Source organism: Pimephales promelas, chromosome 1 (assembly GCF_988280905.1).
Source record: "Pimephales promelas chromosome 1, fPimPro1.hap1.1, whole genome shotgun sequence".
NCBI classification, from domain to species: Eukaryota; Metazoa; Chordata; class Actinopteri; order Cypriniformes; family Leuciscidae; genus Pimephales; species Pimephales promelas.
In genome coordinates this window covers 35468643-35492345 of record NC_142769.1, presented here as the reverse complement: position 1 = coordinate 35492345, position 23703 = coordinate 35468643, and the positions used below count along the sequence as shown (strand labels likewise).

Sequence of the window (23703 nt, the reverse complement as noted above, 5' to 3'; positions counted from 1 at the left end):
GATTGTATTTTAACATTCAGGATAACTGTTGACATTGGGTGGGGACCAATTCTTAATCGCTAAGAAATAACCAGTGGTGGAGGAAGTACTGAATCTCAGTACTTAAGTAAAACTACAAATAACCAGATAAATATTTACTTTAGTAAAAGTAGAAGTAACACAATGACAACCATACTTAAGTAAAAAGTACCTGATTTTAAATGTACTTTAAGTATTAAAAGTGAAAGTACTTGCATAATTTATTTTCTTAATGTCTATTTTCTAATGATTAATAAAACATTTAATTCTAACTCATTCAATCTAATACTCCTATAATGATGTTCCATAATGATGGAAAAAAAATGTTGTCACCATTTCTGAAACAAGCTTGCAATTAGGCAATATACACATCATGCTTATCCTTACTATATGTTAATAACTATGGCAGTAAACACGAATAATTTATGGTGTAATTCTGAACCTCTTGGCTTGCCATAATCCTAACCAAACGTATATTACACACGGTGCGTTTCCTATGCATGTAAAAACTAATTTTCGCATATAAATTGCACTATGAACGCACTGCGTGCGAGACGCATTTAGTGTGACCGGGTTGATATATCTAGAGCCTCCATTTTTGCACTCAGGTCTAAGTCCCATGGCCCTCTATCAGAATCCAGAGTTTCGAGAAGATCAGAGAAACTCAAAATTTCGACCCCCAAAAAAACCGACAGTGTTACCCCTGTCGTTTTTTTTCATTTTCGGGCGAAAAATTAAGTTTCTCCAATCTTCTCAAAACTCTGGATTCTGATAGAGGGCCACGAAACCTTGACCTGAGTGCAAAAATGGAGGCTCTAGACCCTTCCAGAGCTGAGATATCAAAATTAAAAATTTCGACCCGAAAAAAAAAACGTCAGTGTTACCCCTTTCGTTTTTTTTAGTTTTCGGGCGAAAAATTAAGTTTCTTCAATCTTCTCAAAACTCTGGCTTCTGATAGAGGGCCACGAAACTTTGACCTGAGTGCAAAAATGGAGGCTCTAGACCCTTCCAGAGCTGAGATATCAAAATTAAAAATTTCGACCCGAAAAAAAAAACGTCAGTGTTACCCCTTTCGTTTTTTTTAGTTTTCGGGCGAAAAATTAAGTTTCTTCAATCTTCTCAAAACTCTGGATTCTGATAGAGGGCCACGAAACTTTGACCTGAGTGCAAAAATGGAGGCTCTAGACCCTTCCAGAGCTGAGATATCGAAACTCAAAATTTCAACCCGAAAAAAAAAACGACAGTGTTACCCCTTTCGTTTTTTTCGTTTTCGGGCGAAAAATTAAGTTTCTCCAATCTTCTCAAAACTCTGGATTCTGATAGAGGGCCACGAAACTTTGACCTGAGTGCAAAAATGGAGGCTCTAGACCCTTCCAGAGCTGAGATATCGAAACTCAAAATTTCAACACAAAAAAAAAACGACAGTGTTACCCCTTTCGTTTTTTTCGTTTTTGGGCGAAAAATCAAGTTTCTTCAATTTTCTCAAAACTCTGGATTCTGATAGAGGGCCAGGAGACTTTGACCTGAGTGCAAAAATGGAGGCTCTAGACCCTTCCAGAGCTGAGATATCAAAATTCAAAATTTCGACCCGAAAAAAAAAACGACAGTGTTACCCCTTTCGTTTTTTTCATTTTCGGGCGAGAAATTAAGTTTCTCCAATCTTCTCAAAACTCTGGATTCTGATAGAGGGCCACGAGACTTTGACCTGAGTGCAAAAATGGAGGCTCTAGACCCTTCCAGAGCTGAGATATCAAAATTCAAAATTTCGACCCGAAAAAAAAACGACAGTGTTACCCCTTTCGTTTTTTTTCGTTTTCAGGCGAAAAATTAAGTTTCTCCAATCTTCTCAAAACTCTGGATTCTGATAGAGGGCCACGAAACTTTGACCTGAGTGCAAAAATGGAGGCTCTAGACCCTTCCAGAGCTGAGATATCGAAACTAAAAAAAATTCAACCCGAAAAAAAAACGACAGTGTTACCCCTTTCGTTTTTTTTGTTTTTGGGCGAAAAATTAAGTTTCTCCAATCTTCTCAAAACTCTGGATTCTGATAGAGGGCCACAAAACTTTGACCTGAGTGCAAAAATGGAGGCTCTAGACCCTTCCAGAGATGAGATATCGAAACTCAAAATTTCAACCCGAAAAAAAACGACAGTGTTACCCCTTTCGTTTTTTTCGTTTTTGGGCGAAAAATTAAGTTTCTCCAATCTTCTCAAAACTCTGGATTCTGATAGAGGGCCACGAAACTTTGACCTGAGTGCAAAAATGGAGGCTCTAGACCCTTCCAGAGCTGAGATATAAAAATTCAAAATTTCGACCCAAAAAAAAAACGACAGTGTTACCCCTTTCGTTTTTTTTTCGTTTTCGGGCGAAAAATTAAGTTTCTCCAATCTTCTCAAAACTCTGGATTCTGATAGAGGGCCACGAAACTTTGACCTGAGTGCAAAAATGGAGGCTCTAGACCCTTCCAGAGCTGAGATATCGAAACTCAAAATTTCAACCCGAAAAAAAAAGGACAGTGTTACCCCTTTCGTTTTTTTTGTTTTTGGGCGAAAAATTAAGTTTCTCCAATCTTCTCAAAACTCTGGATTCTGATAGAGGGCCACAAAACTTTGACCTGAGTGCAAAAATGGAGGCTCTAGACCCTTCCAGAGCTGAGATATCGAAACTCAAAATTTCAACACGAAAAAAAAACGACAGTGTTACCCCTTTCGTTTTTTTCGTTTTTGGGCGAAAAATTAAGTTTCTCCAATCTTCTCAAAACTCTGGATTCTGATAGAGGGCCACGAAACTTTGACCTGAGTGCAAAAATGGAGGCTCTAGACCCTTCCAGAGATGAGATATCAAAATTCAAAATTTCGACCCAAAAAAAAAACGACAGTGTTACCCCTTTCGTTTTTTTTCGTTTTCGGGCGAAAAATTAAGTTTCTCCAATCTTCTCAAAACTCTGGATTCTGATAGAGGGCCACGAAACTTTGACCTGAGTGCAAAAATGGAGGCTCTAGACCCTTCCAGAGCTGAGATATCGAAACTCAAAATTTCAACCCGAAAAAAAAAACGACAGTGTTACCCCTTTCGTTTTTTTTAGTTTTTGGGCGAAAAATTAAGTTTCTCCAATCTTCTCAAAACTCTGGATTCTGATAGAGGGCCACAAAACTTTGACCTGAGTGCAAAAATGGAGGCTCTAGACCCTTCCAGAGCTGAGATATCGAAACTCAAAATTTCAACCCGAAAAAAAAACGACAGTGTTACCCCTTTCGTTTTTTTCGTTTTTGGGCGAAAAATTAAGTTTCTCCAATCTTCTCAAAACTCTGGATTCTGATAGAGGGCCACGAAACTTTGACCTGAGTGCAAAAATGGAGGCTCTAGACCCTTCCAGAGCTGAGATATCAAAATTCAAAGTTTCGACCCAAAAAAAAAACGACAGTGTTACCCCTTTCGTTTTTTTTCGTTTTCGGGCGAAAAATTAAGTTTCTCCAATCTTCTCAAAACTCTGGATTCTGATAGAGGGCCACGAAACTTTGACCTGAGTGCAAAAATGGAGGCTCTAGACCCTTCCAGAGCTGAGATATCGAAACTCAAAATTTCAACCCCAAAAAAAAAAACGACAGTGTTACCCCTTTCGTTTTTTTCGTTTTTGGGCGAAAAATTAAGTTTCTCCAATCTTCTCAAAACTCTGGATTCTGATAGAGGGCCACGAAACTTTGACCTGAGTGCAAAAATGGAGGCTCTAGACCCTTCCAGAGCTGAGATATCAAAATTCAAAATTTCGACCCGAAAAAAAAAACGACAGTGTTACCCCTTTCGTTTTTTTCGTTTTTGGGCGAAAAATTAAGTTTCTCCAATCTTCTCAAAACTCTGGATTCTGATAGAGGGCCACGAAACTTTGACCTGAGTGCAAAAATGGAGGCTCTAGACCCTTCCAGAGCTGAGATATCAAAATTCAAAATTTCGACCCAAAAAAAAAAACGACAGTGTTACCCCTTTCGTTTTTTTTCGTTTTCGGGCGAAAAATTAAGTTTCTCCAATCTTCTCAAAACTCTGGATTCTGATAGAGGGCCACGAAACTTTGACCTGAGTGCAAAAATGGAGGCTCTAGACCCTTCCAGAGCTGAGATATCGAAACTCAAAATTTCAACCCGAAAAAAAAACGACAGTGTTACCCCTTTCGTTTTTTTTGTTTTTGGGCGAAAAATTAAGTTTCTCCAATCTTCTCAAAACTCTGGATTCTGATAGAGGGCCACGAAACTTTGACCTGAGTGCAAAAATGGAGGCTCTAGACCCTTCCAGAGCTGAGATATCGAAACTAAAAATTTCAACCCGAAAAAAAAAACGACAGTGTTACCCCTTCCTTTTTTTTTCGTTTTTGGGCGAAAAATTAAGTTTCTTCAATCTTCTCAAAACTCTGGATTCTGATAGAGGGCCACAAAACTTTGACCTGAGTGCAAAAATGGAGGCTCTAGACCCTTCCAGAGCTGAGATATCGAAACTCAAAATTTCAACCCGAAAAAAAAACGACAGTGTTACCCCTTTCGTTTTTTTCGTTTTTGGGCGAAAAATTAAGTTTCTCCAATCTTCTGAAAACTCTGGATTCTGATAGAGGGCCACGAAACTTTGACCTGAGTGCAAAAATGGAGGCTCTAGACCCTTCCAGAGCTGAGATATCGAAACTCAAAATTTCAACCCGAAAAAAAAACGACAGTGTTACCCCTTTCGTTTTTTTCGTTTTTGGGCGAAAAATTAAGTTTCTCCAATCTTCTCAAAACTCTGGATTCTGATAGAGGGCCACGAAACTTTGACCTGAGTGCAAAAATGGAGGCTCTAGACCCTTCCAGAGCTGAGATATCGAAACTCAAAATTTCAACCCGAAAAAAAAACGACAGTGTTACCCCTTTCGTTTTTTTCGTTTTTGGGCGAAAAATTAAGTTTCTCCAATCTTCTCAAAACTCTGGATTCTGATAGAGGGCCACAAAACTTTGACCTGAGTGCAAAAATGGAGGCTCTAGACCCTTCCAGAGCTGAGATATCGAAACTCAAAATTTCAAACCGAAAAAAAAACGACAGTGTTACCCCTTTCGTTTTTTTCGTTTTTGGGCGAAAAATTAAGTTTCTCCAATCTTCTCAAAACTCTGGATTCTGATAGAGGGCCACGAAACTTTGACCTGAGTGCAAAAATGGAGGCTCTAGACCCTTCCAGAGCTGAGATATCAAAATTCAAAATTTCGACCCAAAAAAAAAACGACAGTGTTACCCCTTTCGTTTTTTTTCGTTTTCGGGCGAAAAATTAAGTTTCTCCAATCTTCTCAAAACACTGGATTCTGATAGAGGGCCACGAAACTTTGACCTGAGTGCAAAAATGGAGGCTCTAGACCCTTCCAGAGCTGAGATATCGAAACTCAAAATTTCAACCCGAAAAAAAAACGACAGTGTTACCCCTTTCGTTTTTTTCGTTTTTGGGCGAAAAATTAAGTTTCTCCAATCTTCTCAAAACTCTGGATTCTGATAGAGGGCCACAAAACTTTGACCTGAGTGCAAAAATGGAGGCTCTAGACCCTTCCAGAGCTGAGATATCGAAACTCAAAATTTCAAACCGAAAAAAAAACGACAGTGTTACCCCTTTCGTTTTTTTCGTTTTTGGGCGAAAAATTAAGTTTCTCCAATCTTCTCAAAACTCTGGATTCTGATAGAGGGCCACGAAACTTTGACCTGAGTGCAAAAATGGAGGCTCTAGACCCTTCCAGAGCTGAGATATCAAAATTCAAAATTTCGACCCAAAAAAAAAACGACAGTGTTACCCCTTTCGTTTTTTTTCGTTTTCGGGCGAAAAATTAAGTTTCTCCAATCTTCTCAAAACTCTGGATTCTGATAGAGGGCCACAAAACTTTGACCTGAGTGCAAAAATGGAGGCTCTAGACCCTTCCAGAGCTGAGATATCGAAACTCAAAATTTCAACCCGAAAAAAAAAACGACAGTGTTACCCCTTTCGTTTTTTTTCGTTTTTGGGCGAAAAATTAAGTTTCTCCAATCTTCTCAAAACTCTGGATTCTGATAGAGGGCCACGAAACTTTGACCTGAGTGCAAAAATGGAGGCTCTAGACCCTTCCAGAGCTGAGATATCGAAACTCAAAATTTCAACCCCCAAAAAAAAAACGACAGTGTTACCCCTTTCGTTTTTTTCGTTTTTGGGCGAAAAATTAAGTTTCTCCAATCTTCTCAAAACTCTGGATTCTGATAGAGGGCCACGAAACTTTGACCTGAGTGCAAAAATGGAGGCTCTAGACCCTTCCAGAGCTGAGATATCAAAATTCAAAATTTCGACCCGAAAAAAAAAACGACAGTGTTACCCCTTTCGTTTTTTTCGTTTTTGGGCGAAAAATTAAGTTTCTCCAATCTTCTCAAAACTCTGGATTCTGATAGAGGGCCACGAAACTTTGACCTGAGTGCAAAAATGGAGGCTCTAGACCCTTCCAGAGCTGAGATATCAAAATTCAAAATTTCGACCCAAAAAAAAAAACGACAGTGTTACCCCTTTCGTTTTTTTTCGTTTTCGGGCGAAAAATTAAGTTTCTCCAATCTTCTCAAAACTCTGGATTCTGATAGAGGGCCACGAAACTTTGACCTGAGTGCAAAAATGGAGGCTCTAGACCCTTCCAGAGCTGAGATATCGAAACTCAAAATTTCAACCCGAAAAAAAAACGACAGTGTTACCCCTTTCGTTTTTTTTGTTTTTGGGCGAAAAATTAAGTTTCTCCAATCTTCTCAAAACTCTGGATTCTGATAGAGGGCCACGAAACTTTGACCTGAGTGCAAAAATGGAGGCTCTAGACCCTTCCAGAGCTGAGATATCGAAACTAAAAATTTCAACCCGAAAAAAAAAACGACAGTGTTACCCCTTCCTTTTTTTTTCGTTTTTGGGCGAAAAATTAAGTTTCTTCAATCTTCTCAAAACTCTGGATTCTGATAGAGGGCCACAAAACTTTGACCTGAGTGCAAAAATGGAGGCTCTAGACCCTTCCAGAGCTGAGATATCGAAACTCAAAATTTCAACCCGAAAAAAAAACGACAGTGTTACCCCTTTCGTTTTTTTCGTTTTTGGGCGAAAAATTAAGTTTCTCCAATCTTCTGAAAACTCTGGATTCTGATAGAGGGCCACGAAACTTTGACCTGAGTGCAAAAATGGAGGCTCTAGACCCTTCCAGAGCTGAGATATCGAAACTCAAAATTTCAACCCGAAAAAAAAACGACAGTGTTACCCCTTTCGTTTTTTTCGTTTTTGGGCGAAAAATTAAGTTTCTCCAATCTTCTCAAAACTCTGGATTCTGATAGAGGGCCACGAAACTTTGACCTGAGTGCAAAAATGGAGGCTCTAGACCCTTCCAGAGCTGAGATATCGAAACTCAAAATTTCAACCCGAAAAAAAAACGACAGTGTTACCCCTTTTGTTTTTTTCGTTTTTGGGCGAAAAATTAAGTTTCTCCAATCTTCTCAAAACTCTGGATTCTGATAGAGGGCCACGAAACTTTGACCTGAGTGCAAAAATGGAGGCTCTAGACCCTTCCAGAGCTGAGATATCGAAACTCAAAATTTCAAACCGAAAAAAAAACGACAGTGTTACCCCTTTCGTTTTTTTCGTTTTTGGGCGAAAAATTAAGTTTCTCCAATCTTCTCAAAACTCTGGATTCTGATAGAGGGCCACGAAACTTTGACCTGAGTGCAAAAATGGAGGCTCTAGACCCTTCCAGAGCTGAGATATCAAAATTCAAAATTTCGACCCAAAAAAAAAACGACAGTGTTACCCCTTTCGTTTTTTTTCGTTTTCGGGCGAAAAATTAAGTTTCTCCAATCTTCTCAAAACTCTGGATTCTGATAGAGGGCCACGAAACTTTGACCTGAGTGCAAAAATGGAGGCTCTAGACCCTTCCAGAGCTGAGATATCGAAACTCAAAATTTCAACCCGAAAAAAAAAACGACAGTGTTACCCCTTTCGTTTTTTTTCGTTTTTGGGCGAAAAATTAAGTTTCTCCAATCTTCTCAAAACTCTGGATTCTGATAGAGGGCCACGAAACTTTGACCTGAGTGCAAAAATGGAGGCTCTAGACCCTTCCAGAGCTGAGATATCGAAACTCAAAATTTCAACCCCAAAAAAAAAAACGACAGTGTTACCCCTTTCGTTTTTTTCGTTTTTGGGCGAAAAATTAAGTTTCTCCAATCTTCTCAAAACTCTGGATTCTGATAGAGGGCCACGAAACTTTGACCTGAGTGCAAAAATGGAGGCTCTAGACCCTTCCAGAGCTGAGATATCAAAATTCAAAATTTCGACCCGAAAAAAAAAACGACAGTGTTACCCCTTTCGTTTTTTTCGTTTTTGGGCGAAAAATTAAGTTTCTCCAATCTTCTCAAAACTCTGGATTCTGATAGAGGGCCACGAAACTTTGACCTGAGTGCAAAAATGGAGGCTCTAGACCCTTCCAGAGCTGAGATATCAAAATTCAAAATTTCGACCCAAAAAAAAAAACGACAGTGTTACCCCTTTCGTTTTTTTTCGTTTTCGGGCGAAAAATTAAGTTTCTCCAATCTTCTCAAAACTCTGGATTCTGATAGAGGGCCACGAAACTTTGACCTGAGTGCAAAAATGGAGGCTCTAGACCCTTCCAGAGCTGAGATATCGAAACTCAAAATTTCAACCCGAAAAAAAAAACGACAGTGTTACCCCTTTCGTTTTTTTGTTTTTGGGCGAAAAATTAAGTTTCTCCAATCTTCTCAAAACTCTGGATTCTGATAGAGGGCCACGAAACTTTGACCTGAGTGCAAAAATGGAGGCTCTAGACCCTTCCAGAGCTGAGATATCGAAACTCAAAATTTCAACCCGAAAAAAAAAACGACAGTGTTACCCCTTTCGTTTTTTTTGTTTTTGGGCGAAAAATTAAGTTTCTCCAATCTTCTCAAAACTCTGGATTCTGATAGAGGGCCACGAAACTTTGACCTGAGTGCAAAAATGGAGGCTCTAGACCCTTCCAGAGCTGAGATATCGAAACTCAAAATTTCAACCCGAAAAAAAAACGACAGTGTTACCCCTTTCGTTTTTTTTCGTTTTCGGGCGAAAAATTAAGTTTCTCCAATCTTCTCAAAACTCTGGATTCTGATAGAGGGCCACGAAACTTTGACCTGAGTGCAAAAATGGAGGCTCTAGACCCTTCCAGAGCTGAGATATCGAAACTCAAAATTTCAACCCGAAAAAAAAACGACAGTGTTACCCCTTTCGTTTTTTTTGTTTTTGGGCGAAAAATTAAGTTTCTCCAATCTTCTCAAAACTCTGGATTCTGATAGAGGGCCACAAAACTTTGACCTGAGTGCAAAAATGGAGGCTCTAGACCCTTCCAGAGCTGAGATATCGAAATTCAAAATTTCAACCCGAAAAAAAAAACGACAGTGTTACCCCTTTCGTTTTTTTCGTTTTTGGGCGAAAAATTAAGTTTCTCCAATCTTCTCAAAACTCTGGATTCTGATAGAGGGCCACGAAACTTTGACCTGAGTGCAAAAATGGAGGCTCTAGACCCTTCCAGAGCTGAGATATCAAAATTCAAAATTTCAACCCGAAAAAAAAAACGACAGTGTTACCCCTTTCGTTTTTTTTTCGTTTTCGGGCGAAAAATTAAGTTTCTCCAATCTTCTCAAAACTCTGGATTCTGATAGAGGGCCACGAAACTTTGACCTGAGTGCAAAAATGGAGGCTCTAGACCCTTCCAGAGCTGAGATATCGAAACTCAAAATTTCGACCCGAAAAAAAAACGACAGTGTTACCCCTTTCGTTTTTTTCGTTTTTGGGCGAAAAATTAAGTTTCTCCAATCTTCTCAAAACTCTGGATTCTGATAGAGGGCCACAAAACTTTGACCTGAGTGCAAAAATGGAGGCTCTAGACCCTTCCAGAGCTGAGATATCGAAACTCAAAATTTCAACCCGAAAAAAAAACGACAGTGTTACCCCTTTCATATTTTTGGGCGAAAAATTAAGTTTCTCCAATCTTCTCAAAACTCTGGATTCTGATAGAGGGCCACGAAACTTTGACCTGAGTGCAAAAATGGAGGCTCTAGACCCTTCCAGAGCTGAGATATCAAAACTCAAAATTTCGACCCCAAAAAAAAACGACAGTGTTACCCCTTTCGTTTTTTTCGTTTTTGGGCGAAAAATTAAGTTTCTCCAATCTTCTCAAAACTCTGGATTCTGATAGAGGGCCACGAAACTTTGACCTGAGTGCAAAAATGGAGGCTCTAGACCCTTCCAGAGCTGAGATATCGAAACTCAAAATTTCAACCCGAAAAAAAAACGACAGTGTTACCCCTTTCGTTTTTTTTGTTTTTGGGCGAAAAATTAAGTTTCTCCAATCTTCTCAAAACTCTGGATTCTGATAGAGGGCCACGAAACTTTGACCTGAGTGCAAAAATGGAGGCTCTAGACCCTTCCAGAGCTGAGATATCGAAACTCAAAATTTCAACCCGAAAAAAAAACGACAGTGTTACCCCTTTCGTTTTTTTCGTTTTTGGGCGAAAAATTAAGTTTCTCCAATCTTCTCAAAACTCTGGATTCTGATAGAGGGCCACGAAACTTTGACCTGAGTGCAAAAATGGAGGCTCTAGACCCTTCCAGAGCTGAGATATCAAAATTCAAAAATTCGACCCCAAAAAAAAACGACAGTGTTACCCCTTTCGTTTTTTTCGTTTTTGGGCGAAAAATTAAGTTTCTCCAATTTTCTCAAAACTCTGGATTCTGATAGAGGGCCACGAAACTTTGACCTGAGTGCAAAAATGGAGGCTCTAGACCCTTCCAGAGCTGAGATATCGAAACTCAAAATTTTGACCCGAAAAAAAAAACGACAGTGTTACCCCTTTCGTTTTTTTTTCATTTTCGGGCGAAAAATTAAGTTTCTCCAATCTTCTCAAAACTCTGGATTCTGATAGAGGGCCACGAAACTTTGACATGAGTGCAAAAATGGAGGCTCTAGACCCTTCCAGAGCTGAGATATCGAAACTCAAAATTTCAACCCGAAAAAAAAACGACAGTGTTACCCCTTTCGTTTTTTTCGTTTTTGGGCGAAAAATTAAGTTTCTCCAATCTTCTCAAAACTCTGGATTCTGATAGAGGGCCACAAAACTTTGACCTGAGTGCAAAAATGGAGGCTCTAGACCCTTCCAGAGCTGAGATATCGAAATTGAAAATTTCAACCCGAAAAAAAAAACGACAGTGTTACCCCTTTCGTTTTTTTTCGTTTTTGGGCGAAAAATTAAGTTTCTCCAATCTTCTCAAAACTCTGGATTCTGATAGAGGGCCACGAAACTTTGACCTGAGTGCAAAAATGGAGGCTCTAGACCCTTCCAGAGCTGAGATATCAAAATTCAAAATTTCAACCCGAAAAAAAAAACGACAGTGTTACCCCTTTCGTTTTTTTTCGTTTTCGGGCGAAAAATTAAGTTTCTCCAATCTTCTCAAAACTCTGGATTCTGATAGAGGGCCACGAAACTTTGACCTGAGTGCAAAAATGGAGGCTCTAGACCCTTCCAGAGCTGAGATATCGAAACTCAAAATTTCGACCCGAAAAAAAAACGACAGTGTTACCCCTTTCGTTTTTTTCGTTTTTGGGCGAAAAATTAAGTTTCTCCAATCTTCTCAAAACTCTGGATTCTGATAGAGGGCCACAAAACTTTGACCTGAGTGCAAAAATGGAGGCTCTATACCCTTCCAGAGCTGAGATATCAAAACTCAAAATTTCGACCCCAAAAAAAAACGACAGTGTTACCCCTTTCGTTTTTTTCGTTTTTGGGCGAAAAATTAAGTTTCTCCAATCTTCTCAAAACTCTGGATTCTGATAGAGGGCCACGAAACTTTGACCTGAGTGCAAAAATGGAGGCTCTAGACCCTTCCAGAGCTGAGATATCGAAACTCAAAATTTCAACCCGAAAAAAAAACGACAGTGTTACCCCTTTCGTTTTTTTTGTTTTTGGGCGAAAAATTAAGTTTCTCCAATCTTCTCAAAACTCTGGATTCTGATAGAGGGCCACGAAACTTTGACCTGAGTGCAAAAATGGAGGCTCTAGACCCTTCCAGAGCTGAGATATTGAAACTCAAAATTTCAACCCGAAAAAAAAACGACAGTGTTACCCCTTTCGTTTTTTTCGTTTTTGGGCGAAAAATTAAGTTTCTCCAATCTTCTCAAAACTCTGGATTCTGATAGAGGGCCACGAAACTTTGACCTGAGTGCAAAAATGGAGGCTCTAGACCCTTCCAGAGCTGAGATATCGAAACTCAAAATTTCAACCCGAAAAAAAAAACGACAGTGTTACCCCTTTCGTTTTTTTTGTTTTTGGGCGAAAAATTAAGTTTCTCCAATCTTCTCAAAACTCTGGATTCTGATAGAGGGCCACAAAACTTTGACCTGAGTGCAAAAATGGAGGCTCTAGACCCTTCCAGAGCTGAGATATCGAAACTCAAAATTTCAACCCGAAAAAAAACGACAGTGTTACCCCTTCCTTTTTTTTCGTTTTTGGGCGAAAAATTAAGTTTCTTCAATCTTCTCAAAACTCTGGATTCTGATAGAGGGCCATGAAACTTTGACCTGAGTGCAAAAATGGAGGCTCTAGACGCTTCCAGAGCTGAGATATCGAAACTCAAAATTTTGACCCGAAAAAAAAAACGACAGTGTTACCCCTTTTGTTTTTTTTCATTTTCGGGCGAAAAATTAAGTTTCTCCAATCTTCTCAAAACTCTGGATTCTGATAGAGGGCCACGAAACTTTGACCTGAGTGCAAAAATGGAGGCTCTAGACCCTTCCAGAGCTGAGATATCGAAACTAAAAATTTCAACCCGAAAAAAAAAACGACAGTGTTACCCCTTCCTTTTTTTTCGTTTTTGGGCGAAAAATTAAGTTTCTTCAATCTTCTCAAAACTCTGGATTCAGATAGAGGGCCATGAAACTTTGACCTGAGTGCAAAAATGGAGGCTCTAGACCCTTCCAGAGCTGAGATATCGAAACTCAAAATTTTGACCCGAAAAAAAAAACGACAGTGTTACCCCTTTCGTTTTTTTTCATTTTCGGGCGAAAAATTAAGTTTCTCCAATCTTCTCAAAACTCTGGATTCTGATAGAGGGCCACGAAACTTTGACCTGAGTGCAAAAATGGAGGCTCTAGACCCTTCCAGAGCTGAGATATCGAAACTCAAAATTTCGACCCGAAAAAAAAAACGACAGTGTTACCCCTTTCGTTTTTTTCGTTTTTGGGCGAAAAATTAAGTTTCTCCAATCTTCTCAAAACTCTGGATTCTGATAGAGGGCCACGAAACTTTGACCTGAGTGCAAAAATGGAGGCTCTAGACCCTTCCAGAGCTGAGATATCAAAATTCAAAATTTCGACCCAAAAAAAAAAACGACAGTGTTACCCCTTTCGTTTTTTTTCGTTTTCGGGCGAAAAATTAAGTTTCTCCAATCTTCTCAAAACTCTGGATTCTGATAGAGGGCCACGAAACTTTGACCTGAGTGCAAAAATGGAGGCTCTAGACCCTTCCAGAGCTGAGATATCGAAACTCAAAATTTCAACCCGAAAAAAAAACGACAGTGTTACCCCTTTCGTTTTTTTTGTTTTTGGGCGAAAAATTAAGTTTCTCCAATCTTCTCAAAACTCTGGATTCTGATAGAGGGCCACAAAACTTTGACCTGAGTGCAAAAATGGAGGCTCTAGACCCTTCCAGAGCTGAGATATCGAAACTCAAAATTTCAACCCGAAAAAAAAAACGACAGTGTTACCCCTTTCGTTTTTTTCGTTTTTGGGCGAAAAATTAAGTTTCTCCAATCTTCTCAAAACTCTGGATTCTGATAGAGGGCCACGAAACTTTGACCTGAGTGCAAAAATGGAGGCTCTAGACCCTTCCAGAGCTGAGATATCGAAACTCAAAATTTCAACCCGAAAAAAAAACGACAGTGTTACCCATTTCGTTTTTTTTGTTTTTGGGCGAAAAATTAAGTTTCTCCAATCTTCTCAAAACTCTGGATTCTGATAGAGGGCCACAAAACTTTGACCTGAGTGCAAAAATGGAGGCTCTAGACCCTTCCAGAGCTGAGATATCGAAACTCAAAATTTCAACCCAAAAAAAAAACGACAGTGTTACCCCTTCCTTTTTTTTTCGTTTTTGGGCGAAAAATTAAGTTTCTTCAATCTTCTCAAAACTCTGGATTCTGATAGAGGGCCATGAAACTTTGACCTGAGTGCAAAAATGGAGGCTCTAGACCCTTCCAGAGCTGAGATATCGAAACTCAAAATTTTGACCCGAAAAAAAAAAACGACAGTGTTACCCCTTTCGTTTTTTTTCATTTTCGGGCGAAAAATTAAGTTTCTCCAATCTTCTCAAAACTCTGGATTCTGATAGAGGGCCACGAAACTTTGACCTGAGTGCAAAAATGGAGGCTCTAGACCCTTCCAGAGCTGAGATATCGAAACTCAAAATTTCAACCCGAAAAAAAAAACGACAGTGTTACCCCTTTCGTTTTTTTCGTTTTTGGGCGAAAAATTAAGTTTCTCCAATCTTCTCAAAACTCTGGATTCTGATAGAGGGCCACGAAACTTTGACCTGAGTGCAAAAATGGAGGCTCTAGACCCTTCCAGAGCTGAGATATCGAAACTCAAAATTTCAACCCGAAAAAAAAACGTCAGTCTTACCCCTTTCGTTTTTTTCGTTTTTGGGCGAAAAATTAAGTTTCTCCAATCTTCTCAAAACTCTGGATTCTGATAGAGGGCCACGAAACTTTGACCTGAGTGCAAAAATGGAGGCTCTAGACCCTTCCAGAGCTGAGATATCAAAATTCAAAATTTCGACCCGAAAAAAAAACGACAGTGTTACCCCTTTCGTTTTTTTCGTTTTTGGGCGAAAAATTAAGTTTCTCCAATCTTCTCAAAACTCTGGATTCTGATAGAGGGCCACGAAACTTTGACCTGAGTGCAAAAATGGAGGCTCTAGACCCTTCCAGAGCTGAGATATCAAAATTCAAAATTTCGACCCAAAAAAAAAAAACGACAGTGTTACCCCTTTCGTTTTTTTTCGTTTTCGGGCGAAAAATTAAGTTTCTCCAATCTTCTCAAAACTCTGGATTCTGATAGAGGGCCACGAAACTTTGACCTGAGTGCAAAAATGGAGGCTCTAGACCCTTCCAGAGCTGAGATATCGAAACTCAAAATTTCAACCCGAAAAAAAAACGACAGTGTTACCCCTTTCGTTTTTTTTTGTTTTGGGGCGAAAAATTAAGTTTCTCCAATCTTCTCAAAACTCTGGATTCTGATAGAGGGCCACAAAACTTTGACCTGAGTGCAAAAATGGAGGCTCTAGACCCTTCCAGAGCTGAGATATCGAAACTCAAAATTTCAACCCGAAAAAAAAACGACAGTGTTACCCCTTTCGTTTTTTTCGTTTTTGGGCGAAAAATTAAGTTTCTCCAATCTTCTCAAAACTCTGGATTCTGATAGAGGGCCACGAAACTTTGACCTGAGTGCAAAAATGGAGGCTCTAGACCCTTCCAGAGCTGAGATATCAAAATTCAAAATTTCGACCCAAAAAAAAAACGACAGTGTTACCCCTTTCGTTTTTTTTCGTTTTCGGGCGAAAAATTAAGTTTCTCCAATCTTCTCAAAACTCTGGATTCTGATAGAGGGCCACGAAACTTTGACCTGAGTGCAAAAATGGAGGCTCTAGACCCTTCCAGAGCTGAGATATCGAAACTCAAAATTTCAACCCGAAAAAAAAACGACAGTGTTACCCCTTTCGTTTTTTTTGTTTTTGGGCGAAAAATTAAGTTTCTCCAATCTTCTCAAAACTCTGGATTCTGATAGAGGGCCACGAAACTTTGACCTGAGTGCAAAAATGGAGGCTCTAGACCCTTCCAGAGCTGAGATATCGAAACTAAAAATTTCAACCCGAAAAAAAAAACGACAGTGTTACCCCTTCCTTTTTTTTCGTTTTTGGGCGAAAAATTAAGTTTCTTCAATCTTCTCAAAACTCTGGATTCTGATAGAGGGCCATGAAACTTTGACCTGAGTGCAAAAATGGAGGCTCTAGACCCTTCCAGAGCTGAGATATCGAAACTCAAAATTTTGACCCGAAAAAAAAAAACGACAGTGTTACCCCTTTTGTTTTTTTTCATTTTCGGGCGAAAAATTAAGTTTCTCCAATCTTCTCAAAACTCTGGATTCTGATAGAGGGCCACGAAACTTTGACCTGAGTGCAAAAATGGAGGCTCTAGACCCTTCCAGAGCTGAGATATCGAAACTCAAAATTTCGACCCGAAAAAAAAAACGACAGTGTTACCCCTTTCGTTTTTTTCGTTTTTGGGCGAAAAATTAAGTTTCTCCAATCTTCTCAAAACTCTGGATTCTGATAGAGGGCCACGAAACTTTGACCTGAGTGCAAAAATGGAGGCTCTAGACCCTTCCAGAGCTGAGATATCAAAATTCAAAATTTCGACACGAAAAAAAAACGACAGTGTTACCCCTTTCGTTTTTTTCGTTTTTGGGCGAAAAATTAAGTTTCTCCAATCTTCTCAAAACTCTGGATTCTGATAGAGGGCCACGAAACTTTGACCTGAGTGCAAAAATGGAGGCTCTAGACCCTTCCAGAGCTGAGATATCAAAATTCAAAATTTCGACCCAAAAAAAAAAAACGACAGTGTTACCCCTTTCGTTTTTTTTCGTTTTCGGGCGAAAAATTAAGTTTCTCCAATCTTCTCAAAACTCTGGATTCTGATAGAGGGCCACGAAACTTTGACCTGAGTGCAAAAATGGAGGCTCTAGACCCTTCCAGAGCTGAGATATCGAAACTCAAAATTTCAACCCGAAAAAAAAACGACAGTGTTACCCCTTTCGTTTTTTTTTGTTTTGGGGCGAAAAATTAAGTTTCTCCAATCTTCTCAAAACTCTGGATTCTGATAGAGGGCCACAAAACTTTGACCTGAGTGCAAAAATGGAGGCTCTAGACCCTTCCAGAGCTGAGATATCGAAACTCAAAATTTCAACCCGAAAAAAAAACGACAGTGTTACCCCTTTCGTTTTTTTCGTTTTTGGGCGAAAAATTAAGTTTCTCCAATCTTCTCAAAACTCTGGATTCTGATAGAGGGCCACGAAACTTTGACCTGAGTGCAAAAATGGAGGCTCTAGACCCTTCCAGAGCTGAGATATCAAAATTCAAAATTTCGACCCAAAAAAAAAACGACAGTGTTACCCCTTTCGTTTTTTTTCGTTTTCGGGCGAAAAATTAAGTTTCTCCAATCTTCTCAAAACTCTGGATTCTGATAGAGGGCCACGAAACTTTGACCTGAGTGCAAAAATGGAGGCTCTAGACCCTTCCAGAGCTGAGATATCGAAACTCAAAATTTCAACCCGAAAAAAAAACGACAGTGTTACCCCTTTCGTTTTTTTTGTTTTTGGGCGAAAAATTAAGTTTCTCCAATCTTCTCAAAACTCTGGATTCTGATAGAGGGCCACGAAACTTTGACCTGAGTGCAAAAATGGAGGCTCTAGACCCTTCCAGAGCTGAGATATCGAAACTAAAAATTTCAACCCGAAAAAAAAAACGACAGTGTTACCCCTTCCTTTTTTTTTCGTTTTTGGGCGAAAAATTAAGTTTCTTCAATCTTCTCAAAACTCTGGATTCTGATAGAGGGCCATGAAACTTTGACCTGAGTGCAAAAATGGAGGCTCTAGACCCTTCCAGAGCTGAGATATAGAAACTCAAAATTTTGACCCGAAAAAAAAAAACGACAGTGTTACCCCTTTTGTTTTTTTTCATTTTCGGGCGAAAAATTAAGTTTCTCCAATCTTCTCAAAACTCTGGATTCTGATAGAGGGCCACGAAACTTTGACCTGAGTGCAAAAATGGAGGCTCTAGACCCTTCCAGAGCTGAGATATCGAAACTCAAAATTTCGACCCGAAAAAAAAAACGACAGTGTTACCCCTTTCGTTTTTTTCGTTTTTGGGCGAAAAATTAAGTTTCTCCAATCTTCTCAAAACTCTGGATTCTGATAGAGGGCCACGAAACTTTGACCTGAGTGCAAAAATGGAGGCTCTAGACCCTTCCAGAGCTGAGATATCAAAATTCAAAATTTCGACCCAAAAAAAAAAACGACAGTGTTACCCCTTTCGTTTTTTTTCGTTTTCGGGCGAAAAATTAAGTTTCTCCAATCTTCTCAAAACTCTGGATTCTGATAGAGGGCCACGAAACTTTGACCTGAGTGCAAAAATGGAGGCTCTAGACCCTTCCAGAGCTGAGATATCGAAACTCAAAATTTCAACCCGAAAAAAAAACGACAGTGTTACCCCTTTCGTTTTTTTTTTGTTTTTGGGCGAAAAATTAAGTTTCTCCAATCTTCTCAAAACTCTGGATTCTGATAGAGGGCCACAAAACTTTGACCTGAGTGCAAAAATGGAGGCTCTAGACCCTTCCAGAGCTGAGATATCGAAACTCAAAATTTCAACCCGAAAAAAAAACGACAGTGTTACCCCTTTCGTTTTTTTCGTTTTTGGGCGAAAAATTAAGTTTCTCCAATCTTCTCAAAACTCTGGATTCTGATAGAGGGCCATGAAACTTTGACCTGAGTGCAAAAATGGAGGCTCTAGACCCTTCCAGAGCTGAGATATCGAAACTCAAAATTTCAACCCGAAAAAAAAACGACAGTGTTACCCCTTTCGTTTTTTTTGTTTTTGGGCGAAAAATTAAGTTTCTCCAATCTTCTCAAAACTCTGGATTCTGATAGAGGGCCACAAAACTTTGACCTGAGTGCAAAAATGGAGGCTCTAGACCCTTCCAGAGCTGAGATATCGAAACTAAAAATTTCAACCCGAAAAAAAAAACGACAGTGTTACCCCTTCCTTTTTTTTTCGTTTTTGGGCGAAAAATTAAGTTTCTTCAATCTTCTCAAAACTCTGGATTCTGATAGAGGGCCATGAAACTTTGACCTGAGTGCAAAAATGGAGGCTCTAGACCCTTCCAGAGCTGAGATATAGAAACTCAAAATTTTGACCCGAAAAAAAAAACGACAGTGTTACCCCTTTTGTTTTTTTTCATTTTCGGGCGAAAAATTAAGTTTCTCCAATCTTCTCAAAACTCTGGATTCTGATAGAGGGCCACGAAACTTTGACCTGAGTGCAAAAATGGAGGCTCTAGACCCTTCCAGAGCTGAGATATCGAAACTCAAAATTTCGACCCGAAAAAAAAAACGACAGTGTTACCCCTTTCGTTTTTTTCGTTTTTGGGCGAAAAATTAAGTTTCTCCAATCTTCTCAAAACTCTGGATTCTGATAGAGGGCCACGAAACTTTGACCTGAGTGCAAAAATGGAGGCTCTAGACCCTTCCAGAGCTGAGATATCAAAATTCAAAATTTCGACCCAAAAAAAAAAACGACAGTGTTACCCCTTTCGTTTTTTTTCGTTTTCGGGCGAAAAATTAAGTTTCTCCAATCTTCTCAAAACTCTGGATTCTGATAGAGGGCCACGAAACTTTGACCTGAGTGCAAAAATGGAGGCTCTAGACCCTTCCAGAGCTGAGATATCGAAACTCAAAATTTCAACCCGAAAAAAAAACGACAGTGTTACCCCTTTCGTTTTTTTTTTGTTTTTGGGCGAAAAATTAAGTTTCTCCAATCTTCTCAAAACTCTGGATTCTGATAGAGGGCCACAAAACTTTGACCTGAGTGCAAAAATGGAGGCTCTAGACCCTTCCAGAGCTGAGATATCGAAACTCAAAATTTCAACCCGAAAAAAAAACGACAGTGTTACCCCTTTCGTTTTTTTCGTTTTTGGGCGAAAAATTAAGTTTCTCCAATCTTCTCAAAACTCTGGATTCTGATAGAGGGCCATGAAACTTTGACCTGAGTGCAAAAATGGAGGCTCTAGACCCTTCCAGAGCTGAGATATCGAAACTCAAAATTTCAACCCGAAAAAAAAACGACAGTGTTACCCCTTTCGTTTTTTTTGTTTTTGGGCGAAAAATTAAGTTTCTCCAATCTTCTCAAAACTCTGGATTCTGATAGAGGGCCACAAAACTTTGACCTGAGTGCAAAAATGGAGGCTCTAGACCCTTCCAGAGCTGAGATATCGAAACTCAAAATTTCAACCCGAAAAAAAAACGACAGTGTTACCCCTTTCGTTTTTTTCGTTTTTGGGCGAAAAATTAAGTTTCTCCAATCTTCTCAAAACTCTGGATTCTGATAGAGGGCCACGAAACTTTGACCTGAGTGCAAAAATGGAGGCTCTAGACCCTTCCAGAGCTAAGATATAGAAACTCAAAATTTCAACCCGAAAAAAAAACGACAGTGTTACCCCTTTCGTTTTTTTTGTTTTTGGGCGAAAAATTAAGTTTCTCCAATCTTCTCAAAACTCTGGATTCTGATAGAGGGCCACAAAACTTTGACCTGAGTGCAAAAATGGAGGCTCTAGACCCTTCCAGAGCTGAGATATCGAAACTCAAAATTTCAACCCGAAAAAAAAAACGACAGTGTTACCCCTTTCGTTTTTTTCGTTTTTGGGCGAAAAATTAAGTTTCTCCAATCTTCTCAAAACTCTGGATTCTGATAGAGGGCCACGAAACTTTGACCTGAGTGCAAAAATGGAGGCTCTAGACCCTTCCAGAGCTGAGATTTCAAAATTCAAAATTTCGACCCAAAAAAAACAACAACAGTGTTACCCCTTTCGTTTTTTTTCGTTTTCGGGCGAAAAATTAAGTTTCTCCAATCTTCTCAAAACTCTGGATTCTGATAGAGGGCCACAAAACTTTGACCTGAGTGCAAAAATGGAGGCTCTAGACCCTTCCAGAGCTGAGATATCGAAACTCAAAATTTCAACCCGAAAAAAAAAACGACAGTGTTACCCCTTTCGTTTTTTTTGTTTTTGGGCGAAAAACTAAGTTTCTCCAATCTTCTCAAAACTCTGGATTCTGATAGAGGGCCACAAAACTTTGACCTGAGTGCAAAAATGGAGGCTCTAGACCCTTCCAGAGCTGAGATATATCGAAACTCAAAATTTCAACCCGAAAAAAAAAACGACAGTGTTACCCCTTCCTTTTTTTTTGTTTTTGGGCGAAAAACTAAGTTTCTCCAATCTTCTCAAAATTCTGGATTCTGATAGAGGGCCATGAAACTTTGACCTGAGTGCAAAAATGGAGGCTCTAGACCCTTCCAGAGCTGAGATATCAACATTTAAAATTTCGACCCGAAAAAAAAACGACAGTGTTACCCCTTTCGTTTTTTTCGTTTTTGGGCGAAAAATTAAGTTTCTCCAATCTTCTCAAAACTCTGGATTCTGATAGAGGGCCACGAAACTTTGACCTGAGTGCAAAAATGGAGGCTCTAGACCCTTCCAGAGCTGAGATATCAAAATTCAAAATTTCGACCCAAAAAAAAAAACGACAGTGTTACCCCTTTCGTTTTTTTTCGTTTTCGGGCGAAAAATTAAGTTTCTCCAATCTTCTCAAAACTCTGGATTCTGATAGAGGGCCACGAAACTTTGACCTGAGTGCAAAAATGGAGGCTCTAGACCCTTCCAGAGCTGAGATATCGAAACTCAAAATTTCAACCCGAAAAAAAAACGACAGTGTTACCCCTTTCGTTTTTTTTGTTTTTGGGCGAAAAATTAAGTTTCTCCAATCTTCTCAAAACTCTGGATTCTGATAGAGGGCCACAAAACTTTGACCTGAGTGCAAAAATGGAGGCTCTAGACCCTTCCAGAGCTGAGATATCGAAACTCAAAATTTCAACCCGAAAAAAAAACGACAGTGTTACCCCTTTCGTTTTTTTCGTTTTTGGGCGAAAAATTAAGTTTCTCCAATCTTCTCAAAACTCTGGATTCTGATAGAGGGCCACGAAACTTTGACCTGAGTGCAAAAATGGAGGCTCTAGACCCTTCCAGAGCTGAGATATCAAAATTCAAAATTTCGACCCAAAAAAAAAACGACAGTGTTACCCCTTTCGTTTTTTTTCGTTTTCGGGCGAAAAATTAAGTTTCTCCAATCTTCTCAAAACTCTGGATTCTGATAGAGGGCCACGAAACTTTGACCTGAGTGCAAAAATGGAGGCTCTAGACCCTTCCAGAGCTGAGATATCGAAACTCAAAATTTCAACCCGAAAAAAAAACGACAGTGTTACCCCTTCCTTTTTTTTTCGTTTTTGGGTGAAAAATTAAGTTTCTTCAATCTTCTCAAAACTCTGGATTCTGATAGAGTGCCATGAAACTTTGACCTGAGTGCAAAAATGGAGGCTCTAGACCCTTCCAGTGCTGAGATATCGAAACTCAAAATTTTGACCCGAAAAAAAAAAACGACAGTGTTACCCCTTTCGTTTTTTTTGTTTTTGGGCGAAAAATTAAGTTTCTCCAATCTTCTCAAAACTCTGGATTCTGATAGAGGGCCACAAAACTTTGACCTGAGTGCAAAAATGGAGGCTCTAGACCCTTCCAGAGCTGAGATATCGAAACTAAAAATTTCAACCCGAAAAAAAAAACGACAGTGTTACCCCTTCCTTTTTTTTTCGTTTTTGGGCGAAAAATTAAGTTTCTTCAATCTTCTCAAAACTCTGGATTCTGATAGAGGGCCATGAAACTTTGACCTGAGTGCAAAAATGGAGGCTCTAGACCCTTCCAGAGCTGAGATATCGAAACTCAAAATTTTGACCCGAAAAAAAAAAACGACAGTGTTACCCCTTTTGTTTTTTTTCATTTTCGGGCGAAAAATTAAGTTTCTCCAATCTTCTCAAAACTCTGGATTCTGATAGAGGGCCACGAAACTTTGACCTGAGTGCAAAAATGGAGGCTCTAGACCCTTCCAGAGCTGAGATATCGAAACTCAAAATTTCGACCCGAAAAAAAAAACGACAGTGTTACCCCTTTCGTTTTTTTCGTTTTTGGGCGAAAAATTAAGTTTCTCCAATCTTCTCAAAACTCTGGATTCTGATAGAGGGCCACGAAACTTTGACCTGAGTGCAAAAATGGAGGCTCTAGACCCTTCCAGAGCTGAGATATCAAAATTCAAAATTTCGACCCAAAAAAAAAAACGACAGTGTTACCCCTTTCGTTTTTTTTCGTTTTCGGGCGAAAAATTAAGTTTCTCCAATCTTCTCAAAACTCTGGATTCTGATAGAGGGCCACGAAACTTTGACCTGAGTGCAAAAATGGAGGCTCTAGACCCTTCCAGAGCTGAGATATCGAAACTCAAAATTTCAACCCGAAAAAAAAACGACAGTGTTACCCCTTTCGTTTTTTTTTTGTTTTTGGGCGAAAAATTAAGTTTCTCCAATCTTCTCAAAACTCTGGATTCTGATAGAGGGCCACAAAACTTTGACCTGAGTGCAAAAATGGAGGCTCTAGACCCTTCCAGAGCTGAGATATCGAAACTCAAAATTTCAACCCGAAAAAAAAACGACAGTGTTACCCCTTTCGTTTTTTTCGTTTTTGGGCGAAAAATTAAGTTTCTCCAATCTTCTCAAAACTCTGGATTCTGATAGAGGGCCATGAAACTTTGACCTGAGTGCAAAAATGGAGGCTCTAGACCCTTCCAGAGCTGAGATATCGAAACTCAAAATTTCAACCCGAAAAAAAAACGACAGTGTTACCCCTTTCGTTTTTTTTGTTTTTGGGCGAAAAATTAAGTTTCTCCAATCTTCTCAAAACTC

General features: G+C 39.3%; 1 protein-coding gene across 2 annotated transcripts in view; it reads right to left on the bottom strand.

Annotated features, from left to right (window-relative positions):
* cilp (cartilage intermediate layer protein, nucleotide pyrophosphohydrolase) overlaps positions 1-23703 on the bottom strand; it is a 40116-nt gene that overhangs the window by 3814 nt on the left and 12599 nt on the right. The window lies entirely within an intron of this gene.